Here is a 19,476-nt window from a genome sequence, read left to right on the forward strand (position 1 = left end):
CAGAGAAATTGCACCCACTCACTTGTGTGTTTTTAAATGTGTGCTAACAAGTAGTGGAAAAGGGGGTGGAGGGAAGTGGCATGACTTGAGAGATGTCTTACATAAGATAGATGGTCTTAGGTTGGGGGTCGTCCAGGGCAGAGGGGCAAAGCGGAGCCAAAAATGACACCCTAATTTCTAGCTCGAGTGACCTGTGGCCTGAAGTTACCATTCACCAAGATAGGGATCACAAGTGGAGAAGCCCAATTCAGCAGGTGGCCGAAGACATCAAGTTTTGGACTTGGACTGCTAAAATTCATGGTGCCGATGGGGAGGTAAGAAGCAACTTGAAATATGCTTGCGATGACAAGGAAATGAACAAAATTCTATACCACCTGGGGAGTGGTTACATATGCCGTTTCACTTATTTAATTTTTTTACATTCATGATAACCCATAAAATAAGTGTGTTCCATTTTGTTGTATGGTGTGAAGGTGGAGCTCAAACTCAGTGGTAACTCTACCAGGCATATGACCACCAGTGGGCATTTAATCATGAATAGCAGTAACAGTTACCATTGATCTCAGTGGACTAGAAACAGCTCTGTTTTTCCTGCGGTTGAGTGAACTGGGTTGAACTTGTATCACTCTCAGTGCCTTCTCATGTGTCCCAGTGCTGTCAGCCTTATGTCATCAATCTCCACAGCATTCCTGAAGGGCTGAGAAGGACTTTTGGGGGGATGAGTCCAGAGACTCAAGGGAATAACAGCTTCTGCCTCCCAGAAGGGCTGTGAGGATTAAGTGGGATGCCCCTTCCACAGAGCAGCAGGTGTCCAATCAGGCCCAGAGCTGACACAGCAGTTTCCTTGGGGTCAGGCCCTTTGGGATTGGCCTTGGACCTCATTTGTCCTCCTGACCCACACCAGCAGCCATACGCACGAAAATCATGAGGACGCTAGCAATAACCGGGAGCTTGCAGTGAGGAGGACTATGTGCTGCCGAAATGATTGCTGGACGTATAGCACATCTCCTTCCCCTTTTAACCCAGCTGGAGTCAAAGAACTCCACCTGCCCCAACTCTGTGAAGTGAGAGTCAGCACTCTTATTTTGGTTTTAGAGAAGCGGCCAGGAGAGAATAGGTTACTTGGCCAAAGTCACAGTCAGGGATGTGTCTGGTCCAGGCCCCCAAATCTCCTGACTCTTGATTACAGAGTTCTTCTGCCTGCCCAGGAGGCCTGCTATCACAGTCCGTTCTTCCAAAATAACTTGTTGTGGGGGGTTAAAATAGGCACAGTCCTCTGTGGGTAAAAGGGAGTAGTCTTATGTACCTTATTCCCTCCATGCCTGGGAGGAGGCAGGTGTGAAGGGGCTTTAGTGTTGGCTGACAACCTATCATGGGCTCTACTCCTTACTCAGTTTTCAATTCTTGTAAATGCATAGGTTAGGATCTCAGATTAGCACTTGGAGGCAAATCACTGTACCTTCTCAAAGTCTTGTTTCCATTATTTGCATTTTGGGGTACATATCCCAAACCTTGCTTGGTTGTGGTGAGGACTACATCAAGCAGCCAGTATGTACCCACCCCCCTGAATGAAAAGTAGCCATATGAGGAGTAGACAGAGGAAATAACACCAAAAGAGAATGAGTGGCTGGGGGCAAAGATGTTCTTCAGCTATAACACATTTAAGAATCATATTTACAATACACAGAGACCTCTGATGGAACAACTCAAGAAGCACACATCCACAAACAAACTGCAGTAGGGAAGTTAGCAAAGAATCTGAACAGGTGTTTACAGAAACATACGCGGCCAATACAGTATGAATAGGAGCTCAACATCGCAAGCAATAAGGGAAACGAAATAACAATGAGATTACACTTTTCTTTTCTGTTGTTGTTTATATTTGGGCTTTTTTTGTGGGGTAGGTAATTATGTTTATTTATTTATTTGTATATTTATTAGTGGAGGTACTGGGGACTGAACCCAGGACTCGTGTGTGCTAAGCACGTGCTCTACCACTGAGCTATACCCTCCCCTTGTTTACACTTTTCAAACTGCAAATTGACAAACATTTAAAAAGTTAATGCTACCAAATGGGTAGCATACACTGATATTGTGAGTGTGAATTTGGTGCAGACTCTTTGGAGAGCCATTTAGCAGGGATTAATCAATTTAATATGTTTACCCTACTGTGCATCTCCACATTCTCCTTCCTCCCGCCACAGACCAGAAATAGAAGCAGGCTGGGACAACTGATGCTTCCTAAACCAGAGCTCTGGGGGCTCAGATATCACGGCCTGAAGACCCATTGCAGTTTTCTACAAAACTTATTTGCAGCACCTTGGGCATACCTTTGGGCATCCTCAAGGTCAGGACCTTGGGTAGGTCCCCAGGGCTGAGCCTGAACCTTGACTGAGCAGCCTGACTTCCAAGAGTTACATCCAAATGTCTCTGTGAAAAACACGTTTCTAGATCTGTGCTTCCCTCGATTGCCCTATCTTGGCTTTCACTACCATACAGGAAAGAAACCTGGAGCTTGTTTATGCATCCCCAGCAAAACTGGGGCTCTGATCGTTGCAAATTCAGGGCCAGTTTCAGGCATTTGATGGACCCATCCCATCTACAAACTGAGCTTCTGGATATGAGGATGGGGCTGGTGAGGGCACATATAATCGACAGCTACCTGGGTTTGAATAAAGTAAACAATGCACAAGTCAGTCTTTCCTTAAGTCTTTAGGCTTATATATTCATAAATAGAGTAATGTAAGAATTGGGAGCCATCACTTTCAATTTAGTCATTTAACCATCTATGTTAAAGTGGAGTGGTGGGGTAGAAAGCTTGATTAGAGTGGGTTTACGGAGGAAGTTGGGGAAAGGAGAGGGAAACAATGATATTAGTCAATGAGGCATCCCAGTACTTGAAGGAGTGCTGGAGAATGTATCAACTTCTTGAACACAGTGTACTCATCTCCAGGATGAGATAGTGGAAATCCAGGACAGGGAGGCGGGGATAGGGTTTCTAGGAGAGGACAAGCCCTTAACTTCTTTACACCCAGCAAAATGAGGAACTCTGCTGGCCTCTGACAATAAGCCCTTTCAGACATGACATGCCCATCACACCTCACAGAAAACATGAACATCACTGGCATCCTACTGCTGAGCTCCGACCCAGAATGATTTCTCTGCAGCACCACAGATCATCAGCTCTGGGAAAGCTGGGGTCTAGGTCTCTAGAGGTCACTGTTGTATCCCCAGTGCCTAGAAGTGAGCCTGGTGTGCACACAGTAGGTCCTCAACACACCCTTGCTCAAAGAAGGAATGAATGATAGTGCTAACCAGGATGATTTTCCTCTATTTTCCAGAACAGGACTGGATCAGCTGATGACACTGTGCCCTTCTTGTGTTTTGTCAACACCATAGAGAACCCATACAATGGCACAGGCTTGTCCAGGGAGCCTGCTGGTCCCCGAGGGTCTTGGAGGAACCAGTTCCAGAGCCCTAGTATGTATGTTTCACCAAGTCCTTCAGGTAAGAGCTCAGAGTCAGCCTCTGCCTCTCTCACTGCTCACAGCCGAGCCAACATGCTTCCCTTTCCTGCTCTACCTGGAGAGCCCCCAGGCCAGGCCTGACTTTCTCCAGGGTTCGCAAGGGTCAAGTTATGTCACTCTGGTTTGTCCTAAAGGAAAGGATACCAGACACTTGGAAACTGAGACCACAGGACCTGCACACACAGACCTATGAACAGTGATCAAGCCTCCTCTGATTTCCACATGCTCCTATTTTCCCCAATTTCTCTGTCACTGAGCTTAAAATGAGTACACTTGGGCACACTAAAAGTGGCACACTTGATTCTTTTGACTTCAGGATGTTTATTGTCCCTTTCCAGAGCAACATTCATCTCCTTTGGTTTATTGCTTGCCTCTTTTGTTGGGAGTGTTGGTGGGGAGCGTGTTGGGGAGATGGACTCATACTTAGCCATGTGAGTCAGTAGTCCTGTGCCTTGGAGCAGTATTGCTTGTTTCTTAGCCACTGTTGGGATAGGACTGTGTTTGTATAGAAATCGTTTCACTGGTTTCAAACATTTCAAAAAGGGTGGCTGTTAGGCGTGACTTAGTGATAGCCATTGGGGCTGGGGTTAAGGGTCAAGGATAGTGAGTAGAGGGACAAGGTTCCTGGATCAAAAGGAGAGAAGATATCATAGAACTCAAGGGTTTTAGAGGCATTTGAGCCACTGACCCCAACCACTCCCACCCCACCCTTGGAAAGAATCTCTGCAGAGCATGGTCTCATCCATAACTTCAGGTCATTGATATCATATTATGACACCATGTCCTTTTTCAAGCTGCTTTTGGTATATATTGCAACAAAATCACAGTATAGGAAGAGCTGAGTCTGGAGATTGTTTCCCAGAACTGAGAAAAGCCTGGGCTTTTCTGGAACTGCTCTGCTCCAGGCTAAGACTCTGCTAGGAAAGTCGAGCCCCATGCAGTCCATACCCCCATGGGTTAATGGAAATGTTTGTTCCCTTGGAAATTCCTGAGCCCACCAGACCCCTTGACTTGCTATATTTGGCTCTGAACCACATTGAGGAAATGTGGGGTGCAGGGACTCTGAGGTCCCTCCTTCTCTTCTATTTTCTACTTTTTAGAGTATTTTCTACTATAACATTTCAAATCTGCAGGAAAACAGAGAGGCTAGCACAGCAGCCACCACCCTTATTTAATAACACTTTGTTTTAAGTGCTTCGGAAAACTCTCTAGTTTTGAATTAAATATCATGGACACATATAAAGCATCCCCAACTCATACTCACTCATCTCCTCCTTAAAGTAGGCCCCCCTCCCTGGTGTCTGAAGAAGTCTAGGTCCAAACAACTTCAGAGCTGTTCCCCTTCTTGCATGGGTGACCCCACATTGCCTAGAAATGGTCCCTTAGTGCCTCTTGGTAAACATGGGGGATTCTACAACCCTGAATCCTAACCCAGAGGGTAAAAGCAAAAACAGCTCATCAGCTTTTACAGATAACCCAGGACTTAGCCCTCTCCCATCTATAAGCTTGTTCTCTTGAGGTGGGTCCTTTCTCAGTGTGGGAGCTGAGCTGTTCTGTTTACCAAAGAACACCTTGGGTCTCAGCCCTGTTCAAGTAATAGGAGTGTTCCACTCACACAGAGGACTAGTCCCTTGCCAGCTGCTGTAGCACCCCATGGGCTCAATGACTAGGTATGTCTGGTGGAGTGGGGAAGAGGGCAGGGCCAGGCAAACCTGAACCCTGTTGAGACCCATCCATTGGCCTACTTGAAGTCAGCTGGGATCACCAGTTTGTGCAGCACTGTCCAAGGTGACCCATCAACCATTTGCTCCATCAAAGCAGCTGATACCTACAGGGACTCACTATACTGAAGTGGGTACAGAAAGCAAGTGTGGTACATAGCCTTCTACAATGGCTTCAGCAGACTCCTGCATCCTGGCAATCCTGCCCCTGTATAATCCCTTCCCCTTGAGTGTGGGCTGGGCCTAGTAACTTGCTTCTAACCAGTAGAATTTAGCAAAAGTGATGGCATGTTATTTCTGAGGTTAGGCTATACCAAGACTGTGACTTCTGTCTTGTTGGCAGTTATTGTCTTTATCTGGTTCTTTTTGCATTTTTGCTCTGATGGAGAAGGCCACATGGCAAGGAGTTAATGGCAATCTCATCAGGCCAACAACCAGAGAAGAACTGAGGCCCTCAGTCCAATAACCCACAAGGAACTGGATCCTGCCTATAGCTGCATGAGTGAGCTTAGAAGTAGATCCTCCCCCAGTGAAGCCTTCAGATGAGACTACAGTCCCTGGGATGATACCTTGATTGCAGCCTTGTGAGAGATGGAAAGTGGATGATTTGATTAAATCATGCCCAGTTCCCTATGTGCAAACACCAGAGATAATAACTGTGTATCATTTTAAGCCATCACGTTTTGGGGTAATTTGTTATGTGGTAGTCAATAATAGTGAAGACAGCAGGAATCTGTGGGGGCTGAGGGCAGGAGACAGAGGTTTAACTCAGGCTGGGAGGGCTTCTCAGGGGCCAGGCTGGTGCAGGGTGTGCCCACATCTTGGTCTGACTTGGGATCTAGTCGCAACTTTGTCACTAATCATCTGTGTCACCTTGGGCAAATTACTTGAAGTCTCTGGCTCAGTTTGCTCTTCTGTAACATTTGACTGATACTCAACTTGCAGGACTGTTGGAAGGACAACTGTCAATTTATTTATAACTCACACGCAGAATGTCTGATACATACTAGGCCCTTAGTGAATGGTGGCCATGAATATTAAATGTAGTGGATTTGGGACCCTGCATCTTCCTCGCAAGAGCTCCTCAGTGATCCCAGACGATTCCAGTACTCAAAAACCCAACCCAGGCAAATGTATCTCCTAATCAAGTAACACAAAAGCATTTGTTCTCCAGGAAGGGAGGCATAACTGAGAGGATACTTTTCTACAGACTTCTGGTGTGAGGGAGGCAGTCCCAGCTGGATGCAATTCAGAGGCCATATCCTTATACAAAGGAGCACATATTCATATTTCTCCCTCTCTTACTCCCTCCTTCCATTTCTCTCTCAGTTGCCTGTTTTAAACTTCCTATCTCCACAATTCTGCCCCTTTTCACTCATGTCATGCCTACTAAATACACAACACTTCCTTGTAGTTTCCTTGTTTTATTCTAGATAAATTCATATCAACATTCTCATTATGCACTGGTCTCTGGTTCCCTCAGACCACAGAGAATAGTCTCTGGCCACTGGCTTCTGGGGAACAGCTCAGGTCGGTCTCACCCTGACCTCCCCATTATTCCCTAGAGATGGTGCATTTAGAAGGCCTGGTTTATACAGTATAGAAATCTGTACAGGACAGGAGCCCAGGACACATTTCAGACCAGAACAGAAATGGAAACTTCTTTCTGGATCACCCAGATCCCAAATGAGATGATTTGGTAAGAGCCCCTTTCCATCCAGGATTTTGTTTTTCATCCCTCAGACCTTCGACCTGAAAATCTGGACTCTGCTCCTCTCCTACAGCCTCATCTCTTACAGCAGGTCACCCCCATAAAAAAATTTCAATTCTGTTCTGCCTTAAGGCCTTTGCACAGAGCTCTCCTCTGAAACCACTATCTCCCTGTTTGGCCTTAACAATTCTCTTTCTGGTCTCTGATATTCCTATCCCCATAAGGAAACCTCCCTTGTTCCCAGATCACCTTAGCCCTTGGGCACCTGACCCCCTCCTGCTTTGCACACAAACATGCCAGGTATTTTCCCCCATCACGGTATTTTGTACAACTGAACTGTCACCTCTGGTGGGTTAATTTGCATAATTCTCCTACCTAGACTCTCACCTCCGGGAAGGAGCTGTGCCTTATTGATCTTGGAACAACCAGTATCTGACACAGGGATTTCACATGTAGCAGGGACCCAAAAATGTTTGCTGAAAAAAAATGAGTCAATTATCCTTAATGTTTTCATTAAGCCTTTATTGTGCTTATACTCTCTGTTCGGGGACAATGATGAACAGTATCCTTTTATTTCCTTCAGCATGGAGTCTAGAGCCTTCTGCCCAGCAGGAGCTGGATGTTTGCCAAGTCTGGCTGAGAGCAGTCTTTCTGGAGGTGTCAAAGATTGCCCTGCATTCCTGAAATGAATCTAGTCTGGCCAAGTGTAGGTAGGGCAAGTTGGTGTGAGACCATGGGATACAGATGAGTGTAGCTGCTACCACTGCTGACAGATCCCAAGCCTAAGGGACAAGTTTCTGAGGCCTCCTCCCTCCCTCTTTCACTTCAAGACAATTTTTGGAAGGGGGACCCTTGGCTGTGATGGCGTCACTCTAACTGATCCAGTGGACAAACAGGGGCATACCTTGGCAAACAGCCCTAGAAACTCTAGTGGCCTGATTGTTTTTATCTGACTGTCTGTGTTCTCCTTTAGTTCCTCAAGCATTTAAGATAATTGCTTTAAAGTCCTGTCTAGTAAGACTTAGGCATGTCTTTTTTTTAGGGTGACTTTCTGGGGATTTATGTTATTCCTTTGAATGGGCCAGATATCCCTGTATCTTCATATGCCTTGGGATAGTTTAGTGAGAATTTGGGAAGCTATCTCCTGATCATGTTGCACTGTACTGAGAAGCTGGCTGGGCAAGAGTCAGAAAAAATGCCATGGACTTTCCTATAATTTTTAGTGGGACATATTCTTAGTCTGGGGTTCAATTTGCTGTTGTAACTCTTTAATTTCTACAGTTCCCATAAAAATACTTTAGTCTGTATATTTTTGTTTACTTAGTTTTTCCATATGGAAGTGATGGCCTAGAGTTTCCTAGTCTATCCTCTTGCTGATATCACTCTTTCAGGAACATCCCATTTCGAGAGCGCTGTTTATGTCCATTTCTTTTTGCATTACAACTAGTTCAGAATAAGAGACAAGCTATTTCATGAGGTTTACACTGATTTCTTGGAAATGATCTAGCGATCTTTTCAACAAATAGTTGAGAAGCCTCCAGGGTTACTGTCTTTACAAAATACAAAGCATGGGTGTTGGCAGATGTGTGATAGCCATGTACACTTTCACATTTACAGTTCACATCATTGTCTCATCACACTGCTGCCTTAAACTGTCCAGCTGAAGTATAGCCCTCTCTGAACAAACTGACAAGGATCCTGAAGGGCTTTATGAAGGTACTGTTTTCTATATCTAGAAAGCTAAATGTTCTCTTTTCTCCATAGCACTTATCACCTAATATCTGTTTTAACTTAATGATGTATTTTGTTTGTGGCTTTTCTCCCACTCTACTAGAATATAAGCTTTATAAGGGCAATGATTTGTATCTGTTTAATTTTGTGCTCTACTTCAAGTGGTTAGAAGAATGCCTAAAACATGGAAGACCTCAAAAAGTATCTGCTGTATTAAGCTACATATCCTGATATCCTGAGACCTGAGGCCATCCTCAATAAAAGACTCACAACCGGTACCCTTTGCCCTGAATGGCCTAAGAGGCCAATGTTTAAGAGTGCCAACTTTGCTTACTATCTTGTCCTAGCACAAGGATTTCGAGATAGACCATATTAGTGTACAACAAATATCTGTCAAATCAATACATGAAAGAGTATTTGAAAATCATGCAAGGTAATTCACTTATGAGCAAGTCAAAGGAGGGAAAGCAAATATGTGTGTCAATAAATACTGTAAATACATTCAATAATAAGAGGGCCTAACATTTTTATAGAGCTATAATAAGCACTCTAAACATATTTATTAATTTCATCCCCATAGAAATCCTATAGTGTGGGTAGTATTGTTATCCTTATTTTGGAGGTGAAGAAACAGAAGAGTGGCGAAATAAGTAACTTGCCCAGCCACACAGTTAGAAAAGGGCAGAGCCTATTTCAGCACAGGCTCCTCAATTCTAACATTTATGCATCCAAACACTACACTGTACTGCCTCTCTGGAAAACCACCAGCAGCTAATCTGCTGGTTTTAATTCTAACCAAAAGAAACCTTTAAGTAGTCAGGTAGGTTATCTGGATGTAAATAACAGAATCCATGAGTTAATTTCCTTTCAAATGACAAAATACTAAATCTATTTCTGTTAAAATTTTTAGGTGAGAAAGATACTCTGTATTATCCCACTTCAACTTTGTTTTAGGTGTCTTGACAATATCAAAAGTCAAGAAAAAATGAAACGAGTTTGGCCAGAGGCTTGTCGATTTTATTTACTTTTTCAAAAAACCAGCTTTTGGTTTGATTGATTTTTTCTATGTTTTTTTTAATCTCTATTTTGTTTATTTCCTTCCTAATCTTTATTATTTCCTTCCTTATCTTTATTATTTCCTTCCTTCTGCTGCCTTTTGGGGTTTTTTGCTCTTCTTTTTCTAATTCTTTTACCTGGTGGGTTAGATTGTTTATTTGAGATTGTACTTTTTTGAGGAAGGCCTGTATCGCTATAAACTTCCCTCTTAGCACTGCCTTTGCTGTGTCCCATAAGTTTTGTGTGATTGTGTTTTCATTTTCATTTGTCTCAAGGTATTTTTTAATTTCAAGTGTGATTTCATCATTGACCCATTGGTATTTTAATAGCATGTTGTTTAATCTCCATGCTTTCCTTTTTTTCTCCTTTGTTTCTCTGTAGTTGATTTCTAGTTTTATGGCTTTGTGGTCAGTAAAGATGCTTGAGATAATTTCTATCTTCCTAAAATTGTTGAGGCTTCTTTTGTGCCCAAGTACATGATCAATCTCAGAAAATGTTCCATGTGCACTTGAAAAGAATGTATATCCTATTTTGGGGGGTTATAATGCTCTGAAAATATCTATCCACCAAATCTAATTTTTCTATTGTGTCATTTAATTTCTCTGTTGCCTTATTTATTTTCTGTCTGGAAGAACTGTCTAGTGATGTTAATGCAGTGTTAAAATCTCCAACTATGATTGTATTCCCATCAATATCCCCCTTTATCTCTGTTAGTAATTGTTTTATGTACTTAGGTGCTCCTATATTGGGTGCATATATATTAACGAATGTGATATCCTCATCTTGTATTACTCCTTTAATCATTATAAAATGTCCTTTGTTATCCTTCTTTATGGCCTTTGTTTTAAAGTCTATTTTGTCTGAAATCAGGACTGCTACACCTGCTTTTTTGGCTTTTCCATTTGCATGGGATATCCTTTTCCATCCTTTCACTCTCAACCTATATGTGTCCTTCTCCCTAAAGTGGGTCTCTTGTATGCAGCATATTGAAGGTTCTATTGGCTCTTTCTCTAAAACTATAGCCCCAGGGTCTACTGGCGGTCCCCAGTTACACCATCTTTCTTCTGACTGCAGTGGGTCATGCACTTACGTGTGACTCCCACTCAACATCACTTCTTGCTGATGGTGATAATGGAGGCCCCATATGTCTCCTTAGACTGAGAAGTCTCATCTGATTATTATATAGACCCATAGGTCCTTTAGGCAGAACACTTTAGAGGAAAGTGCATAGAACATGCAGGCAGAAGATCCCTTAGATAATTCTTGTTTCAGGTGAATTAGGTGAATTCTTAGCTGTGAGTGAGTTTGGGCAAGCTGCTTCAATGACACAAACCTCAGCTTCCTCATTAGGAGAATAAAGTAGACTGGGTTGTTGTGAGGAGTAGTTCAGACCATGCAGGAAAAGAGATCACACAAGTGCCTGAAACATTGTAGGTACTCAATGCAGGATCACTAGTTTGAAATAATAATGTCAGAGTAGATGGGATCTATTTCCTTCACTCAAAACCACATAATATGTTTTACTCCTCCTTTTCAAACTTATGCAATGTATAATAAAGAAAACCAAAGTAGCCAAGACATGGAGACAGCCTAAATGTCCATCAACGGATGACTGGATAAAGAAGATGTGGTATATTTATACAATGGAATACTACTCAGCCATAAAAACTGACAACATAATGCCATTTGCAGCAACATGGATGCTCTTGGAGAATGTCATTCTAAGTGAAGTAAGCCAGAAAGAGACAGAAAAATACCATGAGATCACTCATATGTGGAATCTAAAAAACAAAAACAAAAACAAAAAAACAAAGCATAAATACAAAACAGAAATAGACTCATAGACATAGAATACAAACTTGTGGTTGCCAACGGGGTGGAGGGCAGGAAGGGACAGACAGGATTTCAAAATTGTAGAATAGATAAACAAGATTATACTGTATAGCACAGGGAAATATACACAAGATTAAGAGAAGCTCACAGAGAAAAAAATGTGACAATGAATATATATATATATGTTCATGTATAACTGAAAAATTGTGCTCTACACTAGAATTTGACCCAACATTGTTAAATGATTATAAATCAATAAAAAATGTTAAAAATAAAATAAAATAAAATAAAATACTTAGGAATAAACCTACCTGGAGTTTAGGAGGTAAGGAGATAAAAGACCTGTACTCTGAAAACTATCTAAGACACTGATGAAATAAATAGAAGACAACACAAACAGAAAGATATACCATGTTCTTAGACTGGAAGAATTAATATTGTTAAAATGATGATAACACCCAAAGAAATCTACAGGTTCTATGCAATCCCTATCAAAATAACAAGGGAATTTTTCACAGAAGTAGAACAAATAATTTTAAAATTTGTGTGAAAACACAAAAACCTCGAATTGCCAAGAAAATCTGGAGAAAGAACAGAGCTGGAGGATTCATACTCCCTGACTTCAGGCTATACTACAAAGCTACAGTAATCCAAACAGTATGACACTGGCACAAAAACAGACAAATCAATTAATGGAACAAAATATAGAGCCCATAAATAAGTCCACATGCTTATGGTCAATTAATCTGTGACAAAGGAGAGAATATACAATGGAGAAATGACAGTCTCCTCAATAAGTGTTGCTGGGAAAACTGGATAGCTATATGTAAAAGAATGAAATTAGAACTTTCTTTAACACCATATACAAAAATAAATTCAAAATGGATTAAAGATCTAAATGTAATGCCTGAAACCATAAAACTCCTAGAGAAAAACATAAAACACTCTTTGGCATAAAGAAAATGTGGTACATATATACAATAAAATACTACTCAGCCATAAAAAACAAACTAATGAATATAACAAAAAGAAACAGACTCATAAATATACAGAACAAACTAGTGGCTACTGGTAGGGATAGGGAAATGGGAGGAGCAATATAGTGGTAGGAAATTAAGAAGTACAAACTATTGTTTATATAATAAACCTCAAGGATATATTGTACAACACAAGCAATATAGCCAATATTTTATATTAACTATAAGTGGAGTGCAACCTTTAAAAATTGTGAATCACTATATCACCTGTAATTTATATAATATTGTGCAACTGTACCCCAATAAAAAAAGAAAAAATACTCCCTATAAGGAAAAGATTTTACAATGAAAGTCACAAATTAGCTAAAAGTAAAAGGATGAAAAATGTATAACATGTGAACAATATCTAAAAGACACTAGGAGTGGTGATAATAGTACCAGATTAAATTGATATTAAAAATAATTTACTAGAAAGAAAGACATGTTTTATTGTAATAGAAGTGAGTAATCCATTACAGAGACATAAGAATTCTAAACATATACGCACCGATAAACAGAGCTGTAAAATGCATAAAGTATGACAGAATTAAAAATAAAATTAATAACTCAACAAAATAGTTGGAAACTTAAATACCTCCTTTCAATAATAGTTGGAATAAGCAGGCAGACCAAGAAACTAATAAAAGACTTGAACAAAACTGTACACAAACTGGACCTAACAACATCTATAGAACACTCCACCACTAAACAGCAGAACACACATTTATCTGAAATGCACATGTGATGTTCACCTTGATAGGTAATAAGTTAGGTCATGAAACTATTCTCTATGTATTTAAAATAATTGAAATTATACAAATTAATGTTTCTATGTTGTCATCTTCTTGCCTGTAGGTTTCTGATGAGAAGTCGTCTGTCATTTTTTCTTTTGTCCTAAGTTAATTATTTGTTTTTTTCCTTTGGATGCCTTTATTTTATTGAAGTATGTTTACATACTATATCATTAATCATTTTAAAGTGTACAATTCAGTGGCATCTAGTTAATTAACAATTCTGTGCAGCTGTATGAATATCATGATTATTTTTTCCATTTCTGAAAAAAAATTCATTTTGATTTTGATAAGGGATTGTGTTGTATCTGTAGGTTGTTTTGGGAATATTGGTATCTTGACAACAAATCTTCCAAATTCTAAATACAAGATTTTAAAAAATTTATTTATTTGTGTTAAATTTTCTTTCAGCAGTGTTTTATAGCTTTTCACGAACAAATATAATATTTCCTTGATTAAGTTTATGTCAAATATTTTATTTTTTATTCTATTGCAAATGACATGTTTTTTCTTCATTTTGTTTTCATATTGTTCATTATTAATGTATAGAAATACAAATTGTTGCAATGTCTTGATCTTGCATCCTGTGATTTGTTGGAAAAATGTATTTGTATATTAGCTCTATTTTTTTTTGGTGTATTCTTTAGGATTTTCTGCATGTCAGATAATGTCATCAGTGAATAGAGATAATTTTACTTCATTTCTTTCAATTTGATTGCCTTTTCTTTCTTTTCCTTGGCTCATTGTTCTAGCTAAAACTCCCATTATGATATTAAATAGCAGTGGCCAGAGTCAGCACCCTTGTCTCTTTCCTGATATTAGGGGGGAAGCTATCATTTTTTTTTAAATCATTGAGTATAATATTAGTTGATTTTTTTTCATAAATGCCCTTTATCATGTTGAGACTTTCCCTTTCAGTCCTAGTTTTCTAAGTGATTTTATCTTGGGAGGTACTGGACTCAGTCAAATGAAAATTCTTTTTCTGTGTGTATTGAGATAACCTTGTGGCTTTTTCCTTCATTCTGTTAATGAAGTGTATTATATTTCTTGGTTTTCATTTTTGAACCACCCTTGCATTCTTGGGATAAATACCATTTGGTCATGGTGTATAATCATTTTCACACATTTTTGAAATTGTTTTGCTAGTATTTTGTTGGGAATTTTGCATTTACATTCATAAGGTATTGGTCTATATTTTTTTTGGTGGGGCTTTTTGACTATCTTTGGTATCTGGGTAGTACTTGCCTCATACAATGAGTTAGAAAGTATTAAATTTTCTTCAATTTTTGGGAAAGATTTTAGAATAATTGATGTTAATTTTTTGCGTGTGTGTGGTAGAATTCATCAGTGATGCCATCTGGTCCTGGGCTTTTATTTATTGGGAGGTTTTGATTATACATCCAAGTTCTTTAATTATACACTTTTCATATTTTCTGTCTTCTTGACTTATTTCTGGTAATTTGAATGTTTCTAGGTATTTATGCATTGTGTCTAAGTTACCTAATTTATTGGTACACAATGTTCATTATATTTTTCACATCTTTATATTTCTGTACATTCCTTTGTATTTTCTGCACCTTCATTACTCATTTTATTAATTTGCATCTTCTTTCTTTTTTCCAGATTTTTGAGGTATATTTGACAAATAAAAATTGTATATATTTAAGCTATACAACTTGATGGTTTGATATAAGCATACACTGTGAAATAATCACTGCAATCAAGTTATTTAATGTATCCATTACCTCACAAAGTACATGTTTTTTTTTGTGTGAGTCATGAGATGAGAACACTTAACATTTATCATCTCAGCAAATTTTAATTGTAAGATACAATATTGTTAACTATTGTCACATTGCTATACATTAAATCTCCAAAACTTATTTATCTTCCTTAACTTAAACTTTGTACAATTTGACCAGTATCTCCTTATTCCCTATCCCAGCTCCTGGCAACCACCTTTCTACTCTTTGCCTCTATGCATTCAATTTTTAAAGATTCCACATATAAGTGAGATCATGCATTATTTATCTTTCTCTGGCTTACTTCACTTAGCATGTCCTCCAGGTTCATCCATGCCATCACAAATTGTATAATTTCCTCCTTTAAAAATTCTGAATAGTATCCCATTGCATTTATATATACTACCTTTTCTTTATCCATTTATCCATCAATGGGCATTTATGTAGTTTTCATATCTTGGCTTTGTGACTAATGCTGCAATAAATATGGGAGTACAGATATCTCTTTGAAATTCTGATTTCATCTTCTTTGGATATATATATCCAGAAGTGGGATCTCTGAATGATAATGCTGTCCTACTTTCAGTTTTTTGATGAACTATCTACTGATTTCCACAGTGGCTGAGCTAATTTACATTCCTACCAACAGTGTACAAGATTCCCTTTTTTCCACCTTCTCATCAATATTTGCTATTTTATAAAAATAATAGCCATACTAACTGAAAAATTGTGCTGAACACTGGAATTTGACACATTGTAAAATGATTATAAATCAATAAAATGTTAAAAAAATAGCCATACTAACATGGTATCTCATTGTGTTTTTCATTTGTATTTACTTGATGATTAGTGATGTTAAGCAACTCTTCATGTACCTATTGGCCATTTGTATCTCTTCTTTTGAGAAATGTCTATTCAGTTCTGTCAGTCTGGGCTCCTATAACAAAATACCACACACTGGGTAGTTTATAAATAGAAAACTGATTTCTCACAGTTCTATGGGCTGTGATTTCCAAGACGAAGGCCCCAGCCAATTAAGAGGTGACGGCTTGGTTCATAGAGGACTGTCTTCACATTGTGTTTTCACATGGCACAAGGAGCAGGGGGAGATTTCTGGGTTTCTTTATAAGTTCTCTAATCCCATTCATGAAAGATCATGACCTAACCACTTGTAAAGAGGTCCAATCTCCAAATACTACCAAATTGAGAATTAGATTTCAACATATTAATTTTGACAGGATGCAGTAATTCTATAATATTCCACCCCTGATCCCCCAAAATTCAAGTCCTTGTCACATACAAGATACATTCATTATATCCCAACATCCCTCAAAGTCTTAACTTTCTAGTATCACCTCAAAAGTCTAAATACCATCTAAATCAGATATGGGTGAGACTCAAAGTACAATTTATATTGAGGCAAATTACTTTCCAGCTGTGAACCTGTGAAGCCATTATGTTACATTCTTTCTAAATGCAATAGTGACACAAGCATAGGCTAGATGCCCCCATTCTAAAAGGGAGAGTGGGAAAAAAGAAAGGGTTACAGGTTCTAAGTAAGACCAAATTACAAGGCAAACTGTAAGATCTTAAGGCTTGAGAATAATCTTTGGCTGGATGTTCTGTCCTCCAGGCCCACTGAGGAAGAGGTTTCACCCTTTAGACCCACTGGAGTGGCAGTCCTGGTTCTGCAACATTAGTGTACAGTGGTTGACCCCCAAAGTTCCAGGCAGCCCTGCATTGAGTGGTTCTGCCCTGATGGCTCTTTCTAGCATACACCTCAAAATTCTTCCAGCTTCTCCCTTTTTCCAAAGTCCAAAGCTACATCCACATTTTTACATATTTGTTATAGCAGTATCCTACTTCTGGTATCAAATTCTATCTTAGTCTGCTCAGGCTGTGATAACAAAATACCATATACTGGTTGGCTTACAAACAACAAACATTTATTTTTCGCAGCTCTGAAGGCTGGAATATCCAAGATCAAGGTGCTGACTGATTCAGTTCATGATCTGTTTCATGATCTTTTCACAGTGTCCTCACATGGTGGCAGAGTCTAGGGAGATTTCTATGGTCACTTTTATAATAGAATTAATCCCATTAATGAGAGCTCCATCCTCATGACCTAATTAACTCTCAAGCACTCTACTTCCAAATACCATCCCATTGGAGGTTAGGTTTCAGTATATGAATTTTGAGGGGACACAAACATTTAGGCTTTAGAAAGATGCTTTGTTTACTTTTCAAACAAGTTATATATTTTTTTGCTATTTACTTGTATGAATTCTTTATATATTTGAATATTAGCCACTTGTCAGATATATGGTTTGCAAATATTCTCTCCCATTCTATAGGTTGCTTTTCACTCTGTTGATTGTTTCCTTTGTGGTACAGAAGCTTTTTAGCTTGATGTAATCCCACCTGTCGATTTTTGCTTTTGTTTCATGTGCTTTTGGTTCACAACCAAAAAAAAAATTATTGCCCAGACGAATGTCAACAAATTTTCCCCTATGTTTCCTTCTAGTAATTTTATGGTTTGCGATCTTACATTTAAGTTTTTAATCTGTCTTGAGCATCTAAAAATATGATGTGAGATATGAGTCAAATTTCATTCTTCTGTATGTGAATATCCATTTTTTCCAACAACATTTATTGAAGAGACTGTCCTTCTCCCACTGTACATTCTTGGCAGCCTTGCCAAATATGAATTGACTATAGTTGGATGGATTTATTTCTGGGATCTGTATACTGTTACTTTGACCTTTGTTTCTGTTTTTATGCCAGTACAGTATGGTTTTTGTTGCTACAGCTCTGTGATATATTTTGAAATCAAGAAATGTGATTCCTCCTGCATTTTCTTCTTGCTTAAGATTGCTTTGACTGTTTAGGGTCTTTTGCTCCATAGAATTTTAGAATTTTTTTTCTATTTCTGAAAAGAATACAATTAGGGTTTTAATAAGGATAGTGTAGAAACTGTAGATGACTTTGGGTAGTATAGACATATTAACAATATTAATTTTTCCAATCTATGAATACAGAATATCTTTCCATTTACTTTTGTCTTCTATAATTTTCTCCATTAATGTTTTATAATTTTCAGTGTACAAGTCTTTCATCTCTTTGATTAAGTTTATTCCTATTAAGTATTTTATTCTTTTTCTGGCTATTGTGAATGAAACTGTTTTTTTTTAAATTTCCTTTTTGTATAGTTCATACATAAAAGAGATTGTTTTTTGGTACTAGGATTATGTAACCTGCAATTTTACTGAATTGGTTTATTAGTTCTAGCACTTTTTAAAAAATTGAGTCTAGTGTTTCTACATATATGAACATGTCACCTGCAAACAGATAATTTCACTTCCTACTTTCTGATGTGAATGTCTTTTATTTCCTTTTTTTTTTTTTTTTTTTTTTGCTACTTGCTCTGGCCAGTACTTCAAACACTATATTGAATAGAAGTAGCAAGGGTGGTCACCATTGTCTAGTACCATATGTTAGAGGAAAAGCTTTCAGGTTTTCCCCATTGATTATTATGTTTGTTGTTGGCTTTTCATATAGAGCCTTTATTTTGTTGAGGTAAGTTCTTTCTATATCTATTTTGTTGAGAGTTTTCAATCATGAAATCACGTTGAATTTTTTCAAAAAATTTTCTGCATCTGTTGAATGATCATGGGTATTTTTTCAATAATTCTATTAATGTAGTGTATCAGATTGATTTGCATATGTTGAATCGTCACTTTTTTCAGTTTTATTGAAGTATGATTAATAAATAAATAATGTACATATTTAAGTTGTATAATGTGGTGTTATTTTATGGTATACAATGTGATGATTTAACATACATATGCACTGTGAAATTACCACTACCGTGCAAATTAACATAACCATCATCTTAGATAGCTACCTTTTTTGTTATGAAAGCACTTAAGAGCTACTCTCTTAGCAAATTTCAAGTATACAACACAGTATTATTAAATATGATTACAAAGCAGAACACTAGAGCTCCAGAAGTTATTCATATTATAAGTGAAAGTTTGTACCCCATGGCCAATATCCCCTTGTTTTCCCCATCCACCAGTCCCTAGTAACCATTATTCTACTTTCTGCTTCTATGAGTTCAACTTTTACAAATTCACATATAAGTGAGATCGTACAGTATTTGTCTTTCTGCCTCTGGCTTTTTATACCAGCATAAGGTCCTCCAGGTTTACTCATATTGTCTCAGCAGGATTTCCTTATTTTTTAATGGGCAAAGAATGTCCATATATACCTATCATTTTTCAAATACTGATTTTGGTTGCTTTGGATATATACATAGTAGTGTGATTGCTGGATCATACAGTAGCTC

Source organism: Camelus ferus, chromosome X, assembly GCF_009834535.1.
Source record: "Camelus ferus isolate YT-003-E chromosome X, BCGSAC_Cfer_1.0, whole genome shotgun sequence".
Taxonomy (NCBI): Eukaryota; Metazoa; Chordata; class Mammalia; order Artiodactyla; family Camelidae; genus Camelus; species Camelus ferus.